We start from the raw sequence: 24,310 nt of genomic DNA on the forward strand, positions 1-24,310 counted from the left end.
CTTAATTGACATTGTTATAGGTCATCATGAATATTGTTGCTTTGCTTCCACTCATTTTGCTCTGCATCAGTACATATAAATCTTCCTATCTTTCTCTGAATTCTTCATATTTATCCTTTCTTATTATACTATTGTACATCATTGCATTCATAGCTCTTTCACCCATTCGCCAATAAATGGGCATATACTTTATTTCCATTTCTTTGCTACACAAAAATTGCTGCTAAGAATATTTTGGTTTATGTCGGATCTTTGTTTTTATCTTGAACTTTGCTGGAGTATATATTCAGAACTAGCATTGCTGAGTCAAAGGGCTGCCCAGTCTAGTCACATGCAGAATTAGCAGCTGAAATCCAGAATGAGAGGACCATTTTCCAACCCTACCAGCAGTAAGTGCATCTGATCTTTCTTCCCATAACCTCTCCCAATGTTACCTCTTGATGGTTTTTTTTAACCGTTGCTAATTTGCACGGACTATGTTCTGTAAGGGGCTAAAATTCTAGCTATACTATCTAAAATCTAATGAGTGGTTGCCAATAAATTATAAGCTTTAGCAAGAGTATTTAAGTATTTATTAAAGAGCATTAGGATCTAATGATCATTGATCATTGATCTGCTTTTAAACGTAGAATGACACTCAAAAATGAGCGATTAATTTTCCTAAAATTTTATTTTATTTTCATATCCACATTCTCTGTCACAGACTACTCCCTCTCCCCCAATTGAGAAAGCAAGAAAAACAAAATGCCAAGAAAAGCCAACATGTATAGTCAAGTAAAACAAATTTCCACATGGGCCATGTCTGAAAAAATAATAATCATCTTACTTTGTGCTCTTGAGTCCATCACTGCTGTTAGAAGATGGATTATTTTGTTATGATTCCTCTGGAACTGTAGTTTATCAGAGTTCCTAAGTCTTTCAAAGATGTCTTTACAGAGTTGTTGTTACTATATTATTTGTTCTGGTTCTGCTCATTTTAGTCTGCTTCAGTTTGTAAAAGTCTTTCCAGGGTTTTTTGAAGTGATCCCCTTTATTTTTATAGCATAATAGTACTCTGATCACCCACACATACACATACACATACATATACACACACACACAGTCATGTATATGCACACACTCAACCATTCCCCAGTTTATGGGCATCCTCTCAGCAGCCAATTCTTTGCCACCACAAAAAGAGCTGCTATAACTATTTTTGTACATGTGGGTCCTTCTTCTTTGATCTCTTTGGGAATAGAGATGTAGTAGCAGCAGTAGCTTTTTGGGGCATGGTGCCACGTTGCTTTACAGAAGGATTGGACTGATTCACAGTTCTACCAACAGTGCATTAATGGACCTGTTTTCCCACAGCCTCGTTGCCATTGGTCACTTTTGCCAATGTGAGGCAGGGTCTGCCTGCTTCAAGTCTCTCCTGACTTCAGTCCATCACAGTCATTTCAGCCATCACAGTGATTTTCCTAAAGCACAGGTCTGACTCTGCCACCCCATCCCCACCCCCCCACTCAGTAAACTCTAGTGCCTCCCTATGGCCTCCAGGATCAGATACAAAATCTTCTGTGTTCAATCTTCTATGTTTTCAGCCTTCTTACATATCACTCCCCAACATGCACTCTTCAGTCCAGTGATACTGGCTCCTGGCTGTTCACAAACAAGATACTCCCATCAATCTTCAGTGGTCATCCCCCATGCATGGGTTGTTCTCCCTCCTCATATCTTCCTACTGACTTCTCTGCCTTTCTTTAAGTCCCAGCTAATAATAATAGTCAGCACTGATGAAGCATTTGCTATGTGCCAGGCACTGACTGTGCTGAGTGGTTTACAACTATTATCTCATTTAAGCCTCACCCTACCCTGAGAGGTAGGTACTATTATTATCCCCATTTTACAGATGAGGAGAATGAGGCAAATAAAGGTTGTGACTTGCTCAGGGTCCACAGCCAGTTAGTGTCTGAGGTGGGATTTAAACTTGGATCTTCCTGACTTCGGGTCCAGTGTTTTATCACATGGAGCCCACTAGCTGCCTAAACAAAAATTCTATATTCTACAGCAAGTATTTCCCAACCTTTCTTAGTTCTAATGCCTTCCCTCTCTTATTTACTACCTGGTTGTCCTGTAGCTAACTTATTTGTATGTATTTGTATGCTTTTCTCCCCCATTGGATTTTAAGCTCCTTGAGGGCAGGGTTTATATTACCTCTTCTTTTATTCCCAGCTCTTAGCACAATGTCTGACACATTGCTTAATAGATGTTTATTGATTGACTGAATCTGATGGGTGTGAATTGGAAGCTCAGGGTTATTTGCTTAGTAGATGTTTATTGATTGAATCTGATGGGTGTGAATTGGAAGCTCAGAGTTATTTTAACTTGCCCCTCTCTAGTTATTGGTAATTTAGAGCATTTTTTTCATATGGCTATTAATAGCTTGGATTTCTTCCACCGACAACTTCCTGTTCATATTATAATGATAACTAACTTTGATTTAGAGCTTGCAGTGTGCTAAGTGCTTTACAATTATTACCTCATTTGATCCTCACAACAATCCTGTGACAGAAGTGCTATTGTTATTGACTTTTACAGATGAAACTAGGGCAGACAGAGATGAAACGACTTGCCCAGGATCACACAGCTAGTATCATATCCTTGGACCATTTATGAATTAGAGAATGGTTCTTATTAAACTTATAAATTTGAATCTTTTCCCCATGTTTTAGAAATAAGATTTTTGTCAAAGAAACTCATTGTAGATTTTCTCCTATTTACCTGTTTCTCCTCTAATTTTAGTAGCGTTGGTATTGTTTGTACAAAAACTGTTCAACTTTATGTAATCAAAATTGTCCCTTTTACCTTCTGTGAGTCTTTCCATCTTTGGTCATGATCTCTTCTCCTAGCCATAGATTTATCAGGTAATTTCTTCCTAGCTTCACTAATTTGTTTATGATGTCACTGTTTCAGTCTAAGTCATGTATCTATTTAGAGCTTATCTTGTTATATGGTGTAAGATATTGGTGTATATCTAGTTTCTGCCAGACAACTTTCCAGTTTTCCCAACAGTTTTTGTAGAATAGAGACCTCTTGCCCCAGTAGTTGGGATCTTTGGTTTTATCAAACACTAGAATATTGGGCTTGTTTGCTTCTGTATATTGTGTTACCTTTAAGAGATTAATTTTTAAATTTCAGTAACACATTTGGATTAGCAACGAATAATAGAAAGGAAGTAAGCTAGGAACATGTGAGTGAAGACAGTGGGTAGGAAATCCTCTAATATTGCTTGGCCAGATGTTGATTTCATCCATTTAGACAAATTAATTCTTTATTAAAAGGAGTATATTTGGGAGTTTTTTGAGGGGAGGGACAGTTGCTAATTCCTTGGGCTCTTGGGCTTTACTATGGTGAGTGAAGCTGAAAGGAATGTTAATCTTCTTAGCTCTGCTTATTGCTTACTACTTTTCTTCAGCTAAAAGTTTAAAAAAGGAAAAAATAATACATGTTTTAAATATTTTTGAGATGGAGACATCTGAGTAATTGCTGTAAATTTCTCCCTTATAGGTTGATAACTTCTCAGACTCAAGATTGTAGACTTGGCAGGGACCTTGAAAATCTGGTCCAACCCCTCTTAGATAAGGAAACAAAAACTCTGGGAGGTATGGGGATTTGGTTCAATTTCCACTGTGGTGGCTTTAGGGCAGCAGAAGGGTTAGGAGCCAAGAGGGAAACTGGGGCATAGAGAAGTATTAAGACCTCCTAAGTCAGAGAAGAAAGCTCACCAGGCTAAGTTGTTTGAAAATTCTGCATTGGTGAGCAAAATGCCCCAGAGTGCCCTTGTTATCTTTTATACTCCCTCTTGAGGACAGCTAGGTGGTACAGTGGATAGAGCACTGGCCCTGGAGTCAAGAGTACCTGAGTTCAAATCTCACCTCAGACACTTACTAGCTGTGTGACTCTGGACAAGTCAATTAATCTACTTGCCTCAATTTCCTCCTCTAAATGAGCTGGAGAATGAAATGGTAAACCACCCCAGTATCTCTGCCAAGAAAACCCCAAATGGGGTCACAGAGACTCAGACACAATTGAAGCAATGTAACAACAACAAATCAGTTAATACTTATGGAAAGCTTATTGGATGCTGAATATCGTATTGCTTGCTGAATGACACAGTGCAGTGGATACTCTGTCCACTGGACCTGGAGTCAGGAAGACCTGAGTTCAAATCCAGCCTCTGGTACTTAAAAGGAATGTGACTCTGGCCAAGTCATTTAGCCTTGGCCTTCCTCAGTTTCCCCACCTGTAAAATAGGGATAATAATAGCACCATCCTTTAGAAGTGCAAAGTGCTCTATTAACACTTGCTATTCTTGCTTAGGGTCATTCATAGCTGGCGATCCAAGACCCCTCCCCCATTCTTGTTGGAGTGAGGACAGTCAGAAGGAGTGTGTGCTATTTGATTCCTGTGCCACACGCTTTTGGTGCTCAGGAATTTTGCACTGGTTGGGACAAGCTTATCGGTCCCTCTGTCCACATCTCAGGTGGAAGTCTAGTACTCGGAGAAACTCAGAATGTTGAGACTTTAGATGTTTAAGAAGTTTGACTTCACACACACACACACACACACACACACACACACACACACAGAGGAATGGGCAGACTCTGATATGTATGCGTATAGATGCATGCATGTGCCTGTGCATACACAGAGACATACATACACATAGAGGAGTGGGCACGGTCTAATGTATATATGCATGTATATACACACACATGCATACATATCCCATTGTTTTAGAGATGAGGAAATTGAAGTCTAGGTGTGGCTTGCCAGCAAACACCTGATAAATCTTTCAGTGGAGACAGTACATGAACTAAATGATATATTTGTCTTTTAGAAAAGAGCTTAAGTTAGTATTTTCTGCCTAAAGTCCAAATGAACCTACTACAGACTTAGGCTGTGCGAATTCTTTTTTTTCTTCTTCTTCTTTTTTTTTCAGGTCAATGAGGATTAAGTGGCTTGCCCAGGGCCACACATCAGGTAAGTGTCTGAGGTCAAATTTGAACTCAGGTCCTCCTGAATCCAGGGCCAGTGCTTTATCCACTTCACCCCTGGCTGTATGAATTCTTAAGACTTATTTAAAAATATTGATTCTCAAACTAGAGCAAATTCTTTTTTCAGATGACCTACCAAGATAGGGAAGTGGGCAGCATGGGCCCATTCATTGATTGGTCTCAGTTGGGTAGTGACATATCTGTGACAGAAGCAAGGATTTTTCCACTCTTCAGTTCACCACATCTTCTTGGCATTAAATTACCCCTCTAGTTAATTCAAATTGCTGGTCTGACTGTTGGTCTATATTCAGTTGTGGGAGAGGAATAAAAATTATTCATTTGATCCTGACGTATCATTTGTTTATGGTTAAATTATTTACATACCCGTGCCTTGGGAGGTCCCATTATGGCATTCTTCAGTGTTCCCTCAAATATTCATGTACCAAAATTGCTAGCTTTCCAGAGTGGAGCCTCCTAGCAACTGGGGAGACCTCAAACATGTGGCCGAATTCATTGCAATGTAGATCTGGGACAACTTTTCTCACCTACTTTCTTAGGGGTCGCCCCCCCCCAAAAAAAAAAAAGAAAGAAAAAGCTGGGTTTGTAGGATTTCTCATTCTGAACTAAATGGGAGGAGGAGGGAATAAAGATTCCTAATTCCATCTTCTTTTTATCCTCTCATTTTTGGGTCATTAAATCGGGGTGTGACCACCTCCTCACTTGGACTAATTGTTCCTTCCTCATTCTTCTGGCATCCTTAATTTCCATGTAATGTACATATTACACAGCTGGCTTCTCAGGAAATAATGGCTAACTTCAACTGTATTTGAAAGAAAAGGTGGCAAATAGTTTCTATGATCCAGTTGTTATGACTGCTTTTTTAAAACTTGTAAGTGCCACTCAGTGTTTCAAGAAAAGAAATCTTGCCTGTGTCTATTTAAAAAACAAAAAACCAAACCTTTTTCTTTCCACTGAGGTTCTGCATGTAGCCTCCTTGTTAGGGAGTGTTACCATGTGCTTGGCTCCCAAGGTTTGTTTTTGTTTAGTGATCGTTATTTAGAAGTCATCTTTCCATAAAACAGGTTATTTTTGGACAAAACGTAACTAATACCTTTCCATTTTTTTCAGTAAGCTTTGGTTATGATGTGTTTGCTACATTTTTATGAAAGAAATTCTTAGAGGCTTTACCATTTTGATTTTTTTAACCTAAATTTGACTGCCTAATACTCTTTACAATAGATTTATTTGTTTTTATTAATTTATTTTTTTTAGTGAGGCAATTGGGGTTAAGTGACTTGCTGAGGGTCACACAGCTAGTGTTAAGTGTCTGACGCCAGATTTGAACTCAGGTACTTCTGACTCCAGGGCTGGTACTCTATCCACTGTGCCACCTAGTTGCCCCTACAATAGATTTTTTTTTTTTTAGTGAGGCAATTGGGGTTAAGTGACCTGCCCAGGGTCACACAGCTAGTAAGTGTGTGTTAAGTGTCTGAGGCAGGATCTGAACTCAGGTACTCCCCTACAATTGATTTTTATGTTGTTGTTGTTCTTCAGTCCTATTTGACTCTTCATGACTCCATTTGGGGTTTTCTTGGCAAAAATACTGGAATAGTTTGCCATTTCTTTCTCTAGCTCATTTTACAGATGAAGAAACTGAGGCAAACAAAATTAAGTGACTTGCCAGGGTCACATAGCTAGTATGTGTCTGAGGCCAGATTTGAACTCGGGAAGATGAGTCTTCCTAATTCCATACCCAGGGCTCTATATTTTTTGTACCCCAGCCCCGCCCCGCACGCTACTGGAAATTATTTTTTTTCTTAGAGTCAAATCCCTTTTCTGCTGGCTTTCCCTTAAAGAAAAAGGAAGATTTATATATGAAGACTGAATCCTGTCTACCAAATGCCAGTTATACTAAAGACCATCATAAATAGTGAATATTGAGTAAACTATTTATTCATTCAAGTGTGAGAAAAACCCCATTTACAAATATCTGGGGCTCGGTGTTGGAGAAGTATCAAAGGTCTTTATTTATACAATTGTGTGAGAATGGGCCAGCTCCCTAATGGAAATGGCATCAAGGAGCCCTTTTATCTCTTAACCTGGCTGGCTCTGCCCTTCTTCCTCAGTTACAATCTTCACGCCAAGACAGGGGTGCCAAATGCTAGCCAATTGGCAAAGGGGCAGCCCTCTAAACTCCTCCCCCAGGTGACCAGCCTTGGGTCTCTCTCATCATGTGATCCTAATTGCTGGGGGGGAGGGGGGAGGGAAGGAAAGGAGCCATTGGTAAGCATCCTTCTCCCAGCTGAAATCCATCTCCCAGACATTAATTGTTCCCCAGACAACTTCAATCAGCTTTTGAGAGGGGCCCATATTTTCTCACACAAGTAGATAGCAAACAGAAATAAGAGAAGCAGATTAGAATATGCCAGACAATACACAGGATAAACAAGCTGTCCCACTGGGAAGAAGATATTTCAGCTTAACCAAGAGAGAATCCCAGATCTTACCCAAGGGGAAAGTCTCTGAAGTCCCAAGGGAGATAAACTGTAAATCAGGGACCTGTTGAGGCACCAGCTCCTCTTCATGTCTGCTTCTCCCCAATATCTATTCTCTCTCAAAGCAGGAAGAAGAAAGTCTTTCTTTCAAGTCATGGGTTAAACTGAACCCCCCTCAACAATTCAGTGGTTGAATCAGTCATTCTCTCCAACAGTGGATAGTTTCATTCAAATACTCCAGGCCTGAACACAGAGTTATAATAATCAATCAGTAAACATTTATCAAGTGCCTACTGTATTTCAGGCACTGTATTAAGTGCCAGGGATACAAAAAGAGGCTAAAGACAGTCCCTGCCCTCAAGGAGCTGTCTTTCCTTTTCTTTTTCTTTTCTTTCTTTCTTTCTTTCTTTCTTTCTTTCTTTCTTTCTTTCTTTCTTTCTTTCTTTCTTTCTTTCTTTCTTTCTTTCTTTCTTTCTTTCTTTCTTTCTTTCTTTCTTTCTTTCTTTCTTTCTTTCTTTCTTTCTTTCTTTCTTTCTTTCTTTCTTTCTTTCTTTCTTTCTTTCTTTCTTTCTTTCTTTCTTTCTTTCTTTCTTTCTTTCTTTCTTTCTTTCGGCCAATGAGGGTTAAATGACTTGCCCAGGGTGACACAGCTAGTAAGTAAGTATCAAGTGTCTGAAGCCACATTTGAACTCAGGTCCTCCTGCATCTAGGGCCAGTGCTCTATCCACTGTGCTACCTACCTGCCCCAAGGAGCTCACTATCTAACAGGGAGGCAACATACAAACAAATGTATATAAAGCAAGCTATATGCAGGATAAATCAGAACTAATTAACAGAAAAGGCCCTGGAATTAAGAGGGGTTGGGAAAGGTTTCTTGTAAAAGATAGCATTTTAGCTGGGATTTAAAGGAAGCTAGTAGAAAGAAATGAGAAGAGAAAGTGTTTTCAGGCATGGGGGGATAGCCAGATAGAATTTCCAGAGCCGAGAGATGGGAGTATTGTTTGTGAACAGCCAGAAGGCCAGTGTCACCAATGGAAGAGTATGTGGTGGGGGGAGGGGGGCGGGGTAAGGCATAAGAAAGTTGGAAAAGGAGGAGGGGGCTAAGTTATGAAGGGCTTTGAATGCCAAGCAGAGGATTTGTATTTGTTCCTGGAGGTGATAGAAAGCCACTGAGTTTTTTGAGTAGGGGAGGGGGTGACATGATAGGACTGTGCTTCAGGAAAATCACTTGAATGGCTGAATGGAGGATGGATTGGAATAGGGAGAGACTTGAGGCAGGTGTATCCTCCAGTAGGCTACCGCAGTAGGTCCAGTGTGAGGCAATGAGGGTCGGTACTAGAGTGGGGACAGCGTCAGAGGAGAGAAGGGGCCTGTTTGAGAGATGCTACAAAGGCAAGATCAACAGGCCTCAGCAACAGCTTGGGCCTGGGAAGGTGAGAGAGTGAGGAATCCAGGACGACTCCCAGCTCCTGAGCCTAAATGACTGGGATGGGGGGGGGGGGAGCTTGGGAGGGAAGATAATGAATTCTATTTTGAACTCAAAGGTGTCCACTAGACATCCAGCTGATAATGTCTAAAAGGCATTTGAAGGTCTGTAGATTGAGGTTACTACCAAGTAGTACTAAAGAATCATCAGCAAAGAGATGGTAATTAAATCCATGGGAGCCGAAGAGATCCCCAGGTAAAGTAGTATAGGGGGAGAAGAAGAGGACAGAATCTTGAGGGACACCTACAGTCATGGTGTGATCTAGAGAAGGATCCAGTAAAGGAGACAGAGGAGTGGTCAGAGAGGTAGGAGGAGAAACAGGAAAGGGTGGGTGTCCCAAGAATATCAAGAAGATGATCAACAGTGTCAAAGGCTTTGGAGAGGTCGAGGAGAATGAGGATGGAGAAAAGGCCCTTGGATTTGGCAGCTAAGAGATCATTGGTAACTTTGGAGAGATCAGCTTCAGTAGAGTGGGATGGTCTGAAGTCAGTTTATAAGGGTGTGAGAAGAGAGAAAGTAGAATTGGAAAGGATTTGCAATTGCTTAGTCCAACCGTTGCTCTCCTTTTATAGCCAATGAAAAGGAGGCCAAAAGGTTGGTTTAAATGATTTGTCTGAGGCCAAACTATTAACATGATTTCTATTTAAATAAAGACATTTATTGTTTTTAAAATATATATAGCTCTCCACAGAGCATCTTTTTCTTCGTCTTTTTTTTTCTTTTTTGTCTTTTTTGTTGGTGTGAAGATTTCCTTCCATCTATAAAGATAAACTACTGTAATTTATAGTGTTATATCAAAGGGTTAAGTGACTCAGCTAGGGTGTGGCAGAGAGAGGTAGGGCTTAAACTCAGACCTTCCTGTCTCCAGTACCCTCCCTTTTTATCCATGATGTTAGTTAAATGTTTTTTTATTTAATATTTTGTTTCTCCCTAATTACATGTAAAAATAATCCTTAACATAGTTTTTTTTTTATAAAATTTTGAGTTCCAAATTCTCTCTACTCCTTCCTCCCTCATTGAGAAGGTAAGCAGTTTGATATAGGTTACACATGTGCAGTCATTTCCATGTTAGTTATGTTATAAAAGAAAACAGACCCCAAACCCCTGAGGGTTTGGAAACAGGATTCATTCAGTGACAAAAACTTGGGTTTTTTCAATAAATCCTGAATAGAACGCTATCCTTAATGTCACCACTGAGGCAGGGGCTGCCCCTGTACTTTGACTCCTAAGTTTTGATGAGATGTAAAATCCCCCTTGTGTGTGAGACAAAGCTCAGCGAATCCTGGCCCCTTGGGGACTCTCTAGTTCTGGCCTTGCTTCCCCTGGCTCATGCCAGTTGACCGGTTGTTCTGACAGTCACATGACTGCCCTCACTAGGCTTCCAATCATTATAATTTTGCCAGGTCCATGTCGGTGTCAGTGAGTGGTGATGACGTGAGGTGCCAGAGCCCTGGCAATGGCTACAACCAGTGGGTCAGTGGGTGGAGCACCGTGCAGTTTGCGGAGCCCCAGGCCAAGGCATAAAAACCTCAAATAACAATTAATTCTTTACCCCCCCCCAAAAAAACCCACCAAAACACCCAAACAAAATGTAAAAAAAAAAAAGTATGCTTTTGTCCATATTCAGTTGATATCAGTTCTTTCTCTGGAGGCCAATAGCATGCTTCATCATGAGTCCTTTGAGGATTCTCTTGGATCATTATATTGCTGAGAATAGCTAAGTCATTCACAGTTGATCATTGTACAGTGTTGCTGTTAGTGTGTCCGCTGTTCTACAGTTTCTACTCATTTCATTTTGCATCAATTCATGTAAGTCTTTTCCAGGTTTTTCTGAGAGTATTATGCTCGTCATTTCTTATCATAGTATAATAGTATTTCAGCACAAGCATATACCATAATTTGTCAGCCATTACGGAATCGATGGGCATCTCCTCAATTTCCAAATATTTGCCACCACTAAAAGAGCTGCTATAAATTTTTTTGTACATGTCAGTCCTTTTCCTTTTTTTCTTAATCTTTTTGGGGTACAGACCTAGTAGTAGTATTTATACCAGTTAAATATTGACAAATGCTACCCAAATGTATTTCTAAATATTTGCCTACTAGAAACATATTATTTTCAGAATTATAAGCATGCCTAATTATATATTTCTAACTGTAAATAATCATTATTAATGTATGCATTGCCAAATATTTATCCACAGAAATAGTCCTTAGTTCTCCCAAATAAGGTACTTCATTAAAGTAGAAAATACTTTACCCTGTTTCCAACACCTTCTATGTAATCGGTTGCACTATCCTGTAGATTTTATCTTCTCAACATTTTGTATATGCCAAGGTTCTTTCCTCTGACATTGCCACTATACTGGTGCAGGCCTTTTGCCCCTCATGCCTGGACTATTGCAATAGCCCGTTGGTGGTTCTGCCAGCCACAAGTCTTGCCCCACTCCAGCCCAGTGTCTTCTTAGCTGGTGAAGGTCTGATCATGTCATCTTCATTCAATAAACTCCCATGACTCCAGAATCACATACAAAAACCTCTAATCTGATCTCTTGCAGTCTTCTGAAACTGTCCTCCCTTCCATGTTCTCTTTGATCCATTGACACTGGCCTCTGTGCTGTTGCCACCACAAGAAACCCTCCATCTCCTGATTCCATGCATTTCCACATGCCTGGAATTCTCTCCTTCCTCATCTCAATCTTCTGGATTCCCTGGACTCCTTCAAGTCTCAGCTAAAATCCCACCTTTCGGGAGAAAGAAGCTTTCCCTGGTCTTCCTTAGTGCTTAAAGGCAAGGGCCTTGAAGATCATCTCCACTTTATCCGGTCTCTCTCTTATTTCTACATAGCTGTTTCCCTGTCGTCTCCTCTGTTAGAGACTGCAAGGTCCTTAAGAGCAGGGACTGTCTTTTTTCTTTTCTTTTTATCTCTAGCACATAGCACGGTGCCTGGCACAGGGAAGGGACTTATTAATAAATGTTTTTTCACTTAGCAAAACAAATTGCCTTTTGACATTCAAAAAACATTGTGAAATGAAACATTTCCTCCCCTGGTTGTTGTGCAAACAGCCGAGATAGGAATTCTCCCTTCCATCAGCACTATCGCCATCAGAAATCTTACCATGTCCCCCATGTGTGGCTTTTGTCCTGGATTGTGGACAGAATGTTTTAGGGCTAGGGAGGATTTTCTCCTAAGTGGTTTGAAAGAAATCTCTTAATGGAGTGCATATATTTGAGTTGGGTAAATGAAACCTAAAACTGCAATAATTTTGAAATTTAAAATGCTTTGTGGATTTAAAAGTTGATGAATTGCCATTGAAGCAGAATCAAGATCGATAGTGAAAGTGGCACAGCAGGGCAAAGATCTCATTTCCCTCTTTAAATAAGAAGATTCTGGTGGTCAGGATCAGTATCTGCTTTTTATCTAGCATAGCATCTGAAACAAAGACCCTGTGCTTGGTGCAGTGGAACAGCAATGAGGAAGGAATTATTTTCGATGATAATCTTTTTCTTGTTTGTCTTGTACTTTGCACAGAATAAACTTGATACAATACAATATGCATTTATTAAGTAAGTACTCTGCCCAGAGATACAAATAAGAAAAAGAAAGACAGTCCTTGCCCTCAAGGAGCTTACAGTCTAATTGGGAAAAACAGTACACAAAAGGAAGCCGAAGAGGTGGGGAGGGGGTACTACCAGCGGGCAACCCAGAATATGGTATATATTTAATAAATGGTTGTTGAATTGAAAGCAATAGCTGGCATTTATAGAGCACTTTAAATGTTAACAGCGAAGTGTTTCATGTATATTATTTATTATATATTGTGTATGTTATTATTTATTATTATTAAGCTTCACCACCTTGTGAAATATTATAGGTATTAATTATCCCAATTATCCCCATTTTACAGATGAAATAACTGAGGCTCAGAGAAATTGTGACTTTCCCATGGTCATGCATCTAGTATCAGAGATGGGATTTGAACCCAGGACTTCCTCACTTTCAGTTGACTTGACCAAAGTGTTTTTTTTTGGGGGGGGGGCGGCAGCGAGGCAATTGGGGTTAAGTGACTTGCCCAGGGTCACACAGCTAGTAAGTGTTAAGTGTCTGAGGCCAGATTTGAAGTCAGGTCCTCCTGACTCCAGGGCCAGTGCTTTATCCACTGCACCACCTAGCTGCCCCTTGATCAAAGTTTTTGAAAAAATAAAAGAATGAAAAAGATTTTGAGGAAGGTGAACTAAGTTTTCTATCATCAGAGACCTCATATTCATTTTACTCAGGTTGGTTGAGAAGATATCATTGAAATACAGCAGAACCAGATATGCTTATTTTTGTGTGTCAACCACCAGTCACAACCCCATAAGACATGAGTAGTAACTTATTTTATTACAAGAGGAAGCAAAAAGAATGTGCATGTCAGAAGTCCTTAAGCCAAGTACAAAGGCAAGTTTAGGATCCTCTACACATATAATCTAAGAGGCCACCCCCTCTAATTATGGGGGAGATGTCTGAAGCCTCTATCTTTAAGGATGAGAGCCATTATTTTGTTTTTGTTTTTATAAGATTTCTTGTTTCAAATTTTTCTCCCTTCCCTCCCTGCCTCCCCAAGACAGTGTAAGGAATTAATTGTGATTTAGGGTTTCTAGTTTTTACAACAGCAAGTAATCTGATATAGGTTATATATGTACAATCACATTAAATGTATTTCTGCATTAGTCGTGTAATGAGAGAAGAATCAGAGCAAAAAAGAAAAACAACAAGAACAAAAACAATAGAAATAGTATGGTTTGATCTGCATCCAGATTCAACAGTTCTTTTTTTCCCCTGGATTTGAAGAGCATTTTCCGTCATGAGTCCTTTGGAACCGTCTTGGACCATTGTATTGCTGAGAAGAGTCAAGTCTATCACAGTTGATCAGCACATAATGTTGTTGATACTGTGTGCAATGTGTTCTCCTGGTTCGGCCCATCTCACTCAGCATCAGTTCATGTAAGTTCATGGTGAGTTTTAAGGTACATTTAATTATTTTAGAAGGAAGGAAAGAAAAACTTATTTGCTGAAATTAACATTTTTTACCCTGTAAGTCTTCCTTTAATAGAGGCCATTGGACACACAGGTAACATAGTAGATAACAGTGCTAGGCCTGGAGTCAGGAGGACCTGAGTTCAAATCTGGATTCAGATGCAAGCTGTTTCTCCCTAGGCAGATCACTTAATTGCTGGCTTCATCTGTATGAGGATAATAATAGCATCTACTACCCAGGGTTGTTGTGAGGATCAGATGAGATAATATTTGTAAAGTACTTAGCATAGTGTCAGGCACTTAAGTGCTATATAAATATTAGCCATTATTAGCTATTATATGAAATAAATAAGAGGTAGCATAGTATATGGGATAAAGGACTGGTCTTAGAGTCAGGAAGGTGTTGTTTCTGATCTGTACCCGTGTGACATGTAGTTGACAGCAAGTCACCAGACCTCCTAATGCCTCAGTCAGTCCTCCAAGATAAGTTTCCCTTCTGTAACTATGAAGGGAGTTTTCACATCAGGGAGTCCCCTAATCTGATGAAATCATAACTCCAGTGCCCCTTCCCTCCCCCAACCCCCCCCCCCCCATGAGTTAAGTGATATTGACTTAAAAAATAAGACAGCTTGGAATTTTCCATCATGATGTATTCCTAAATGGTTTCAAATCTAATACTGCACTGACCCCTATAAACTTCCACAACCCAGTTTTGGCTTCATTTTCTAAGTAATTGAGTTCAGATGGTCAAAAGATATGCATAGGCAGTTTTCGAAGGAAGAAATCCAAGTTATCAACAGCCACATGAAAAAAATGCTTCAAATCACTAATAATTAGATGAATGCAAATGAAAGGCTTTTCTGCTTTAGTGGCATCTCTGCTCTGTGACCCCTTCTCTCCTTTGATACTTGCCTCGGCCTGGCGAAGATCCTTATCACCTCCCTCTTGGACTGTGACAACAGCCTTGGTCTCCCTCAAGTCTCTCCCTGCTGCAGACGACGCTCCGTCCAACTATCTTCCTAAAGTATCACTGACCATGTCACTCCTCCTATTCCTTCAGTTGCAGTGGTTTACTGCTGCCTCCAGGACTAAACCTAGAACCCTCCATAACTCGGCCCTTTTCCATCCTTCCTGTCATGGACCTCATGCCACACCACCTCCCCATCTCCACCTTCCCATTGATTTCTGTGATCTTCTTGTTCCTTGAACACAGCACCATCTCCCAGTTCTGGGAATTCCCCTGGAATGCTCTTCCTCCTCATCTCCTCCTGCTGGCTTCCCCTGGCTTCCTTCGAGTCCCAGCTAAAATCCCACCTTCTTCCAGAAGCCTTTCCCTGGCTGCCTTATTGCTAGTGCCTTGCTTCGGTTGATCATTTCCAGTTTATCTCGAATGTTATCTTGTACTCGTTTGCATATTGTCTCCCCGTTAGATTGTAAGCTGCCCAAGAGTCCTTTGCTTTTCTTTGTATGCTTAATACTGTGCCTAGCATAGAACAAGAACTTAAGAAATGTTTATTGACAGACAAACACCCATCAGATGATTGGCAAAGATGACAAAGAGGAAGATGACAAATGGGGGGAAGGCTTAGAGGGAAACAAATGCATAAGAACATTGTTGGTGGAGCTGCGAATTTGTCCAGCCATTCAAGAAAGCAATTTGGAATTGTGCCCCCAAATTTACTAAAAGGTGTATATAGTTTGACTCAGTGATAACCACTACTAGGCCTGTGCCCTCAAAGAGATCAAAGAAAGAGGAAAAAGGACCGAGATGTAGGGGGGGAAGTGTGTGTGTGTGTGTGTGTGTGTGTGTGTGTGTGAGTGTGAGTGAAAATTTATAGCAGCTCTTTTCATAGAATACCCACACTGGAACTGAGAGGGAGGGGGTAACACTCCCATTAGAAAGAGGCTAAATCATTGTATATGCGTGTAATGGAATGTTATTGTGTCATAAGAATGATGAAATGAAGAGATTGCAAGGAGACTGAGCAGATCTGTATGGATTGATACAGAAGGAAGTGAGCAGAAGTAGAACAGCATGCAACGACAGCACCGTAAAGAACAACACAGTTTGTTTGAGGATAACCGGGGAGTCCGGGAGGCCTGAAGATGAAACTCACACCCGCTCGCTGCCCGAGGGGGAGGAGAGTGAGGGACGGGGGTTTTGGGTGTGGCCAGTGTGGGGGTTTGTTTTGCCAGGCCACACATACTTATGTTGACGGTTTTCGTTTTCATAAAAAAAAAAATGTTGGGGCGGCTAGGTGGCGCAGTGGATAGAGCACGGGCTCTGGATTCAGGAGGATGAGGACCTGAGTTCAAATCCAGCCTCAGACACTTGACACTTACTAGCTGTGTGACCCTGGGCAAGTCACTTAACCCCAATTGCCTCACCAAAAAAAATAAATAATAAATAAATGCCTACTACCTTAAATGGGTACAATAGCAAAAAAAAATGTTTGATGGGGGAGGGCAGGGAGAAGGAAAAAAAATAAAAACTTGTAAATTTTCATTAAATTAGGAATCAAGTTTATCTTAATTTAATTGTCATGATAGTTTTATGAGGGTTTTTTTTTCCCTTACTCTTGACCTAATGTAGGTTTGTGTGCTTCTTTGCTATGCACAATTCCTTAACCACATATGGCAGAGTATGGTGTGGTCTCCTTTGGTTTCATCATGAAGGGCATTTCTGTTGCTTGAAGTTAGTCTGTGTGGGTTCCACATTTAATTCCTTTGAAGGACAAAGGAAAATTATTCAACTCCAGCCAAATGCTTTGGCAATATTTCAGTTCAAGTGGCCTATTTTGTGACCAAATCTAATCTCAGTGGAGAAGATGGATAGTTTAGATTTCAAAATTTTCAAAAACCTTACGAGGCATAAAAGTTTCAAGTGGAATTGATGATACAGAACCATTTTATAGTTATAAAATAGTAAATTTAAATAGTTGTATTGAATTTAAAGATTCTCCTCAAGTATCTTGTGGTCATTTCTCCTATTAACCTTGTCAGATTTTTAGGTGTGATTGTTTCTGGAGCTAGAGAGAATTCCTCCCAGTGAATGATTTATTAGGTCTAGGAAGAGGATTGAGATGAAGTTTTATTCTCCAAGAATCATGGAATGATTGGAAAGATCTTTTGAATAACAATGGACTCTTTCCCCTCTATCCATTTTATAGATGAGCAAACTCAGGTTAGAGAGAGGTTAAGTAATGGAGCCCAAGTCTACACTGCTAGTTATTAGCAGAACTCAGAATAGTTAGAATTCAGATGTTTTAACTCTGAGCCCAGTATTCTTTCCAGCACAACACAAGGATGAGACTGTATTATAAGCCCCCAGAGTTAGAAGATGGTTTCCTTTTATGAGAAATCCACAGGGTCTAAGTTCATTTACACATGGGGGTGGGGGGGGGGGAAGAGTGCTGTTAACTGGGTGGGAAAAAACGAATCAAAAGTAAGAAAAAACCATAGAGGTAAAGGTTAAGTTAATACAGTGGAAATGGATTTTTTAAATGTTCAGTTTGTCCCATCTGGGTCCTGGTTTACCAAAGACCTTCCTTTTTTGTAGCTATAACTTACTAGAGCACAACTGAATAAAAAAGATTAGGAGCATTCCAGTAGTCATAATTAGCCCCTAGTTGTGTCTAGCATACAATTAGCTGTTAAGTTTTCAAGGGAAAAAAAGTAATTGAAAGGATAAAAATATTTACATTTGCTCTAATCCTAATTATCCCTCCCTACTAGAGACTATTCCAGACAAGTTTATTCTGAGACATCTCCTCAACTGGAGAAGAACAGTGAAATAATATATAAGGGAGAAAATCATTCAATACAAGGTATTTTAGGCATTCTGCACAATTTTGAAGACCTTTGCTATGGTCTTGCTCTCCCTTCCAAGACTGATAATTTAGTTTTTTCTACTTTAATCTTTTCCCAAGATAAAAGAAACATTAAATTGTTATAGATTTATGTATTTTAATGATTTTAAAAGAAAATTAGGGGGCAGCTAGGTGGCAAAATGGATAAAGCACCAGCCCTGGATTCAGGAGGACCTGAGTTCAAATGTGACCTCAGACACCTGACACTTACTAGCTGTGTGACCCTGGGCAAGTCACTTAATCCTCATTCCCCCCCCCCCCAAAAAAAAATTAGTAGAACAGTATAATATAACTAGAAATAGACTTTAGAGGTTGTGTTTACCAAGGAAATCCTGTATTCTTCATTCACTAGTCCTGATAGGCACAGAATTGCTTTTGTTCCCTGATGTATTGTGTGTAGAAGAAAAATTCCATGTTCTGGTTTTGAGCACAAATCTTCCAGAGATGAAATTAATTAATTTAAAATCATTCTAATTTTAGGCATCTCTCCTTAGAGGGAGAGAAATCCAAAAAGTACATATTTTCTTCATGTCTGTGATAAATCTTTCTGTTATAAGCTATTTCAACTAACAGTTAATTTATAGGGGCAGCTAGGTGGCACCATGGATAGAGCACCAGCCCTGGAGTCAGGAGGACCTGAGTTCAAATTTGAGCCCAGACACTTGACACTTACTAGCTGTGTGACCCTGGGCAAGTCACTTAACCCTCATTGCCTGGACAAACAAACAAACAAAAACAAAACCCCAAAGATGATAACAGAAAACAAAAAAAAACCAATTAATTTATAATAGTATTTACAAACAAAAGACAAAATCCCATAATAAGATAAAACAAGGTAACAGAGTTCAGGTAACAGCTTTGATTAACCAAATAGAATAATCATTTGACTTTTTTATTTTCCTAAAACCATAACTACTTCCTCCAAGGATTCTTCTTTCCACCTAGTCAGAGGTAAATTTGAGATACTACTGTTAATTGGATAAATCAAAATATTCTTGTCTTCCTCTAGTTATTTTCAGGGAAGACTTAGAAACTGCAAAAAGATTTCAGTACCAGGTCATTGTTTTGGAAAGTTTTCTTACTCAGATTAGACCCAGTACTTCAGATGAAAGTAATGGCCTAATAGTCACTTGTATTATGTAACCTAAAAAAGGGACAGGGCCTGTGTGAGTGAGGGGGTTTCAGTTCACATGTTTGCTACAAATATTGGAAAGAGAAATAGGTTGTCCTGTGACAAGCACAGGATGGGGGGGGGGGTGTCCCTCAGTTATTCCTGGTAAGATTCTCGCCAGAGACTTCTTTAATAGGCTGATCCTTCATCTGGAAGATGGTCATCTACCAGAGAACCGATATGGCTTTGGCCAATATGGTATTTGTTGCCAGAGAACTCCAGGAAGAACCCCAGGAGCAGAAGAGATGTCTATAGAACTAACGAATGCTTTTTTTTTTTTTTTAAGTGAGGCAATTGGGGTTAAGTGACTTGCCCAGGGTCACACAGCTAGTAAGTGTTAAGTGTCTGAGGCCGGATTTGAATTCAGGTCCTCCTGACTTCAGGGCCGGTGCTCTATCCACTGTGCCACCTCGCTGCCCCTAACGAATGCTTTTTGACATTGTCATTCATGAGGGCTTGCGGAAAATTATGACAAAATTTGGCTACCTGGAGAAGTCCATCAGTATTGTATGTCAGTTTCATACGGCATACTTGCATGAGCTCTGTGTAATGGACAAAATACTCTCCTGCATTCCCAGTCACTGGGGCTGTGTGCTTGCTTTGATGCTCTTTATCATGGTTTTCTCAGTGATGCTGTCAAACTTAACTTGCAAAGACTACAAGCCAAGACTAAAGTAGACAGAGTTGGTGCACAACTTTTTGTTTACAGATGATTGCACATTCACTGCAGCCTCTGAGGCTGAGATGCAATAAAGTATGGATTGATTCTCTGCTGCTTGTACTAATTTTGGCCTAACAGGTAACACCAATAAAACAGATTTTCCTCCAGCTAGCACCACACCATCCGTACATAGAACCATCAGTTACAGCAAATGGAGAAATTTTGAGGGCTGTGGATAAGTTCACTGACCTTGGCAGTAAACTTCCTCGGATTGTGCGCATAGGTGATGAGGTTGAAGTACACATTTCCAGAGCCAGCTAAGTGTTTGGGAGGTTCCAAAGGAAAGTGTGGGAGAGAAGGGATATTAGACTGCCTACCAAACTGAAGGTCTACAGAGCCATTGTACTGACCTTGTTGTATGTGTGTGAAACAGTCTACTGTGAGTGTCTACCAGCACCTTGCCAGGAAACTGAATGTTTCCATTTGAATTGTCTTAGGAAGATTCTGAAATTCACTGGGCAAGATAAGGTTATCGGACACTACTGTCCTTCTTTTGAGCTCTGCTGCAGAGAGTTCCACTCCAGTGAGCTGGCATTTGATTGCCAAAAGTACATTTGCCTAAATGACTATTTTATGGAGAACAGAGATTAGTCACGTGCTCATAAGGAGGTCAGAAGAAGCTATACAAAGACACTCTCAAGATCTTTCTGAAGAACTTTGGAATTGATTGGGAAACATGGGAGACACTGGCACAGGACCACCCAGCATGGTTTGTCGGTATCAAAGGAGGTGCTCTCCTCTATGAACAAAGCAGGATTGCAGTAGCTCAAAAGAAAAATGAGAGATGCCAATTTAGGGATATCTCCACTCCAGATGTTCATACCCAACCTGTAGTAGAGCCTTCTGAGCTCGTATTGCTCAGCTCGTATTGATTAGCTACAGTCAGATACACCAAACATTGACTCCAACATAGTGATGTCATTTTGGTCTTTTTTGAGAATGAAGGACAACTACCAGCCAGTGACTTACTGACTTTTTAAAATATAGGGAAATGCCAAAGTCATGTTATCTTCTTTTCCTACTTTTTTATTGTTAGGTGGGTACTTTAATTTTTTCTTAATTTTTAATATTCATTTTTTTAAAATTGTGGTTTCCATATTCTCACTCCTTGCAGCCCCTCTCCCACCCATTGTGAAGACAAGCAATATGATAGCTATTAGACAAGTGAAGTCATATAAAACATTTTCATATTAGTCCTGTTGCAAAAAAAACAAAGTGAAAAAAGTATGCTTTAATCTTCAGTCAGTTCACCAGTTATCTCTCTGGAGGGTTAGTTGTTCATCATAAGTCATTTGGAATTGTTGTTGGACCATTGTCTTCATCAAAGTAGCTAAGTCTTTCATAGTCAACTCTTGTTACAATATTGCCCTTGGTGTGTACATTGCTCTCCTGGTTGTAGATACTACTCTAATGCCTCATTGTGGCATAGAGGTTTCTCAAAGGTTATATTGGGGTACACTTTCCTAGTTAATCAATCTGAAAAGGCTTTGAGTATTGGCTCAATGACAGACTGGGTTTGCTCTTAGAGGATTAGTGTACTTAAAAGGGTAGAGAGGCTCACCAATAGTAGGTTGGAGGGTGGCCCCTAGGTGATGAATTCTTTTACTGTGACAACCCATGAAACAAAAAATGAATTCCTCTTGAACGTACTTTCTCTTAAAAAGCACATTTTTAATAATGTTTCTAGTCTGAAACTTTGGGGTAAATATTGTACTAGGGCTGGTGTCCTCAAATTCAGCTAAGAAAAAGAGATTTTTAAAAACACGTGGTTCACTCACCTTTTATGTAACTTTGATTGTCCTTGATACCCAATCAGCCGGTGCTGCTCTTTTCTTCGGTGTGTACATCATGTCTGATCATGCCATTGTTTGGATGTCCTCCAAAAGCAAGGACTTGTGACAAGGCCTAGAGAAGTCAAGTCAGGAAATGAGGAACAGAGGCTGAAGAGCCCTCGCTCTGCACAGGATTTTGTCTGCATTACCTGTGAGTCTCTGCTTCCCATTTGATCCAACCCTACTGTAGTGTCTGCCTATAACTATCTAACACTATTGATTTTTCCCAATTCTTCCCACGCCTTTTCATCTCCTTATCCTCTTTTCTCTGCTTCCATCACTTTGATGCTATCTGGTAATGCCAAGTCCCTTCACCTAGAAGGGGTGAAAGAAAATATTAAGTCAGAAATAGAATAACTGATGAGTTCTAACACGAGAAGAATTTTATCAACACCCCCCCCCCCCCCCCCCGCCACATGTCTTTGTCCAGTCTACTTGTGGGTAGTGTATTAAAAGTGTGCTGGGGCAGCTAGGTGGCACAGTGGATAAAGCACCGGCCCTGGATTGAGGAGGACCTAAATTCAAATCCAGCCTCAAACACTTGACACTTAACTAGCTGTGTGACCTTGAGTAAGTCACTTAACTCCAAATGCCTCACCAAAAAACAAACAAACAAACAAAACAAAAAAAACTATGCCTAGAGGTTGGTTTAATATAAAACTATTGGCCATTAGCTCCAGTGGCTCAGAATCAGCCTGCCTTTCTGGGCTGGCCTGGTTTCTTCATCCTTTGGGGCTAGAACCAAAGTTGAGCCCCAGGTGGCAGTGCAGGTGATTACTACTAGTCTCTATGTATGTGTGTGACTCAGTATACCCCCAGTGGTTTGTATTCTATCAATAAACTTTGCAGGTAGATAAAAGGAATTTGGAACTGTCTTCTTTGAAAGCCACAAACCAACCAGGGCAAACTTCCTTTTCTTTCTTTCTCCTCCCCATGCGGCTGTGCTGTGAGAAATGCTATAGGCAAAATTTCTTAAATAGTGGAATTTTAGTCACCTAGAAGACTTCATTCAGTCTTTTATCATTTTATACATGTGTATGGGAACATTGAAGTATCCTTGTAAAAGAAGAATCATTTTCATTCCTAATGATGAACAAGATACCTAAGTAGAGGTCAGAACACTAAGGAAGGAAACAAAAAGAAAAGAAAAGAAAAGAAAAGAAAAGAAAAGAAAAGAAAAGAAAAGAAAAGAAAAGAAAAACCCCAAACAACCAAAAACAAGGGAGACTAATTCAGGAGGGTCTTTCTTGTAATCCTGTATACCCCCATAGAACCTCAAATGCATGTCTTTGGCCTCTTCTGGTTCACGTAAGGTGGGTACCCAGTAGCAGGGTTTGCCAGGGGAGCATTCATTCAGATTCATCCTTGACACCTTCCTATTCGTATTTCTACTCTTGTTGTATGTTGTCTTACACTTTTCATATAGGACCGCATCAGGCTTCCAGATGTTCCATGATGGTAAAAGTAAAAGGGAATATAACAGATTTGGCCTCACTGGGGTAATTGTGGGAATCTCTTAGTTTTATAGTGTTAAAATTTCTTTTTTGAAAAATCCATCATTTTTCAGTAGGCATTACAACTTATTTTGACCTTCTTTGTGGTATTATTAACACAGAGTTGCAAGTTCTGGAAACTATCTAAAACAGGGGTACTTTTCCTTTAAAGAGCTCAATGTACTTTGGAAGCCTTATCTCATTAATCCTCACAATAGTCCTAGGAGATATATATAGGTCAGACTTGAAAATGCACTGTAATCATTCTTCTGAATTCCAGTATGCCTAATCCCCGGTGTTTGGATGAAAAGCCAGCTCTTCCTGAGAGTCCTTCGTCTCCTAGGTGGACCGCTAAGTTTGTAAAGCCATGGCCTTCTATTTGAATAGTCATCTCCCTTTGCCCCTAACTCCTAAGGCCTTCCTACTAGAAGCTTAGAGACTGCAAAGGAGAGACCAGGTGCCATCCCAGTTATTTCTCTGCTGTTAAAGAGGCACTTTTCTCATCTCCTACTCTGACGGGAAGATCACGGGGTAGAGACCTGGGAAGGAGACTGTAGAGATCATTCCGTCTTGTCTCCCTCATTTTCAAATGGGAAAAAAATCTATAGACGTGACATGAGGGGAGGAGAGCAGAGGCTGACGACTGCCTGCGTATTGGTTTTGCTTTCATTACTCCTTTGTACCTTAGTCTTCCTATCTGGTTTTGCCCCATATTGCCTCGGGGAAGTAGGTATCCTACACGGGAAATTAAACATTTATCTGTGCCTTAAAAACATTATCTGAAATAGGAGGATGGGAGAGCCTGTATATAAATGCTTTGCTTAAAGGGATATAATATTGCTTAAAATAGAACCTTCCTGACTCCAAGTTCTAAGATTGTGTAAGTCCATGAGGCTCTCAGAAAAGGCTCAGATTTAAACTATTAGCCCATCTTCTTACTGAAATTTGAGTTTGAATATCCATTTATTGTCATACACAGTGTGATTGTCATTTTCTTCTGGGAGAATAAGGTTTATAAAGGACTTATAAAATATTAACAAATGATAGTTTGTTTGAAGGATAGCTGGGGACTTTAGTGGACTGCAAAGTAAGTGGGCCAGTCAATCAATAAACACTTATTAAACACTGACTCTGTGCCAGGCGTCCTGCTAAATTCTAGAGATAAAAAAAAAAGAAGCAAAAGA

General features: G+C 40.1%; 1 protein-coding gene across 1 annotated transcript in view; it reads left to right on the forward strand.

Moving 5' to 3' along the window:
• Positions 1–24,310, forward strand: part of SNTB2 (syntrophin beta 2) — a 122,017-nt gene that overhangs the window by 23,955 nt on the left and 73,752 nt on the right. The gene's annotated exons all lie outside the window — the stretch shown is intronic.

The sequence above is a fragment of the Dromiciops gliroides genome, chromosome 2, assembly GCF_019393635.1.
Source record: "Dromiciops gliroides isolate mDroGli1 chromosome 2, mDroGli1.pri, whole genome shotgun sequence".
In the NCBI taxonomy this organism is placed as follows: domain Eukaryota; kingdom Metazoa; phylum Chordata; class Mammalia; order Microbiotheria; family Microbiotheriidae; genus Dromiciops; species Dromiciops gliroides.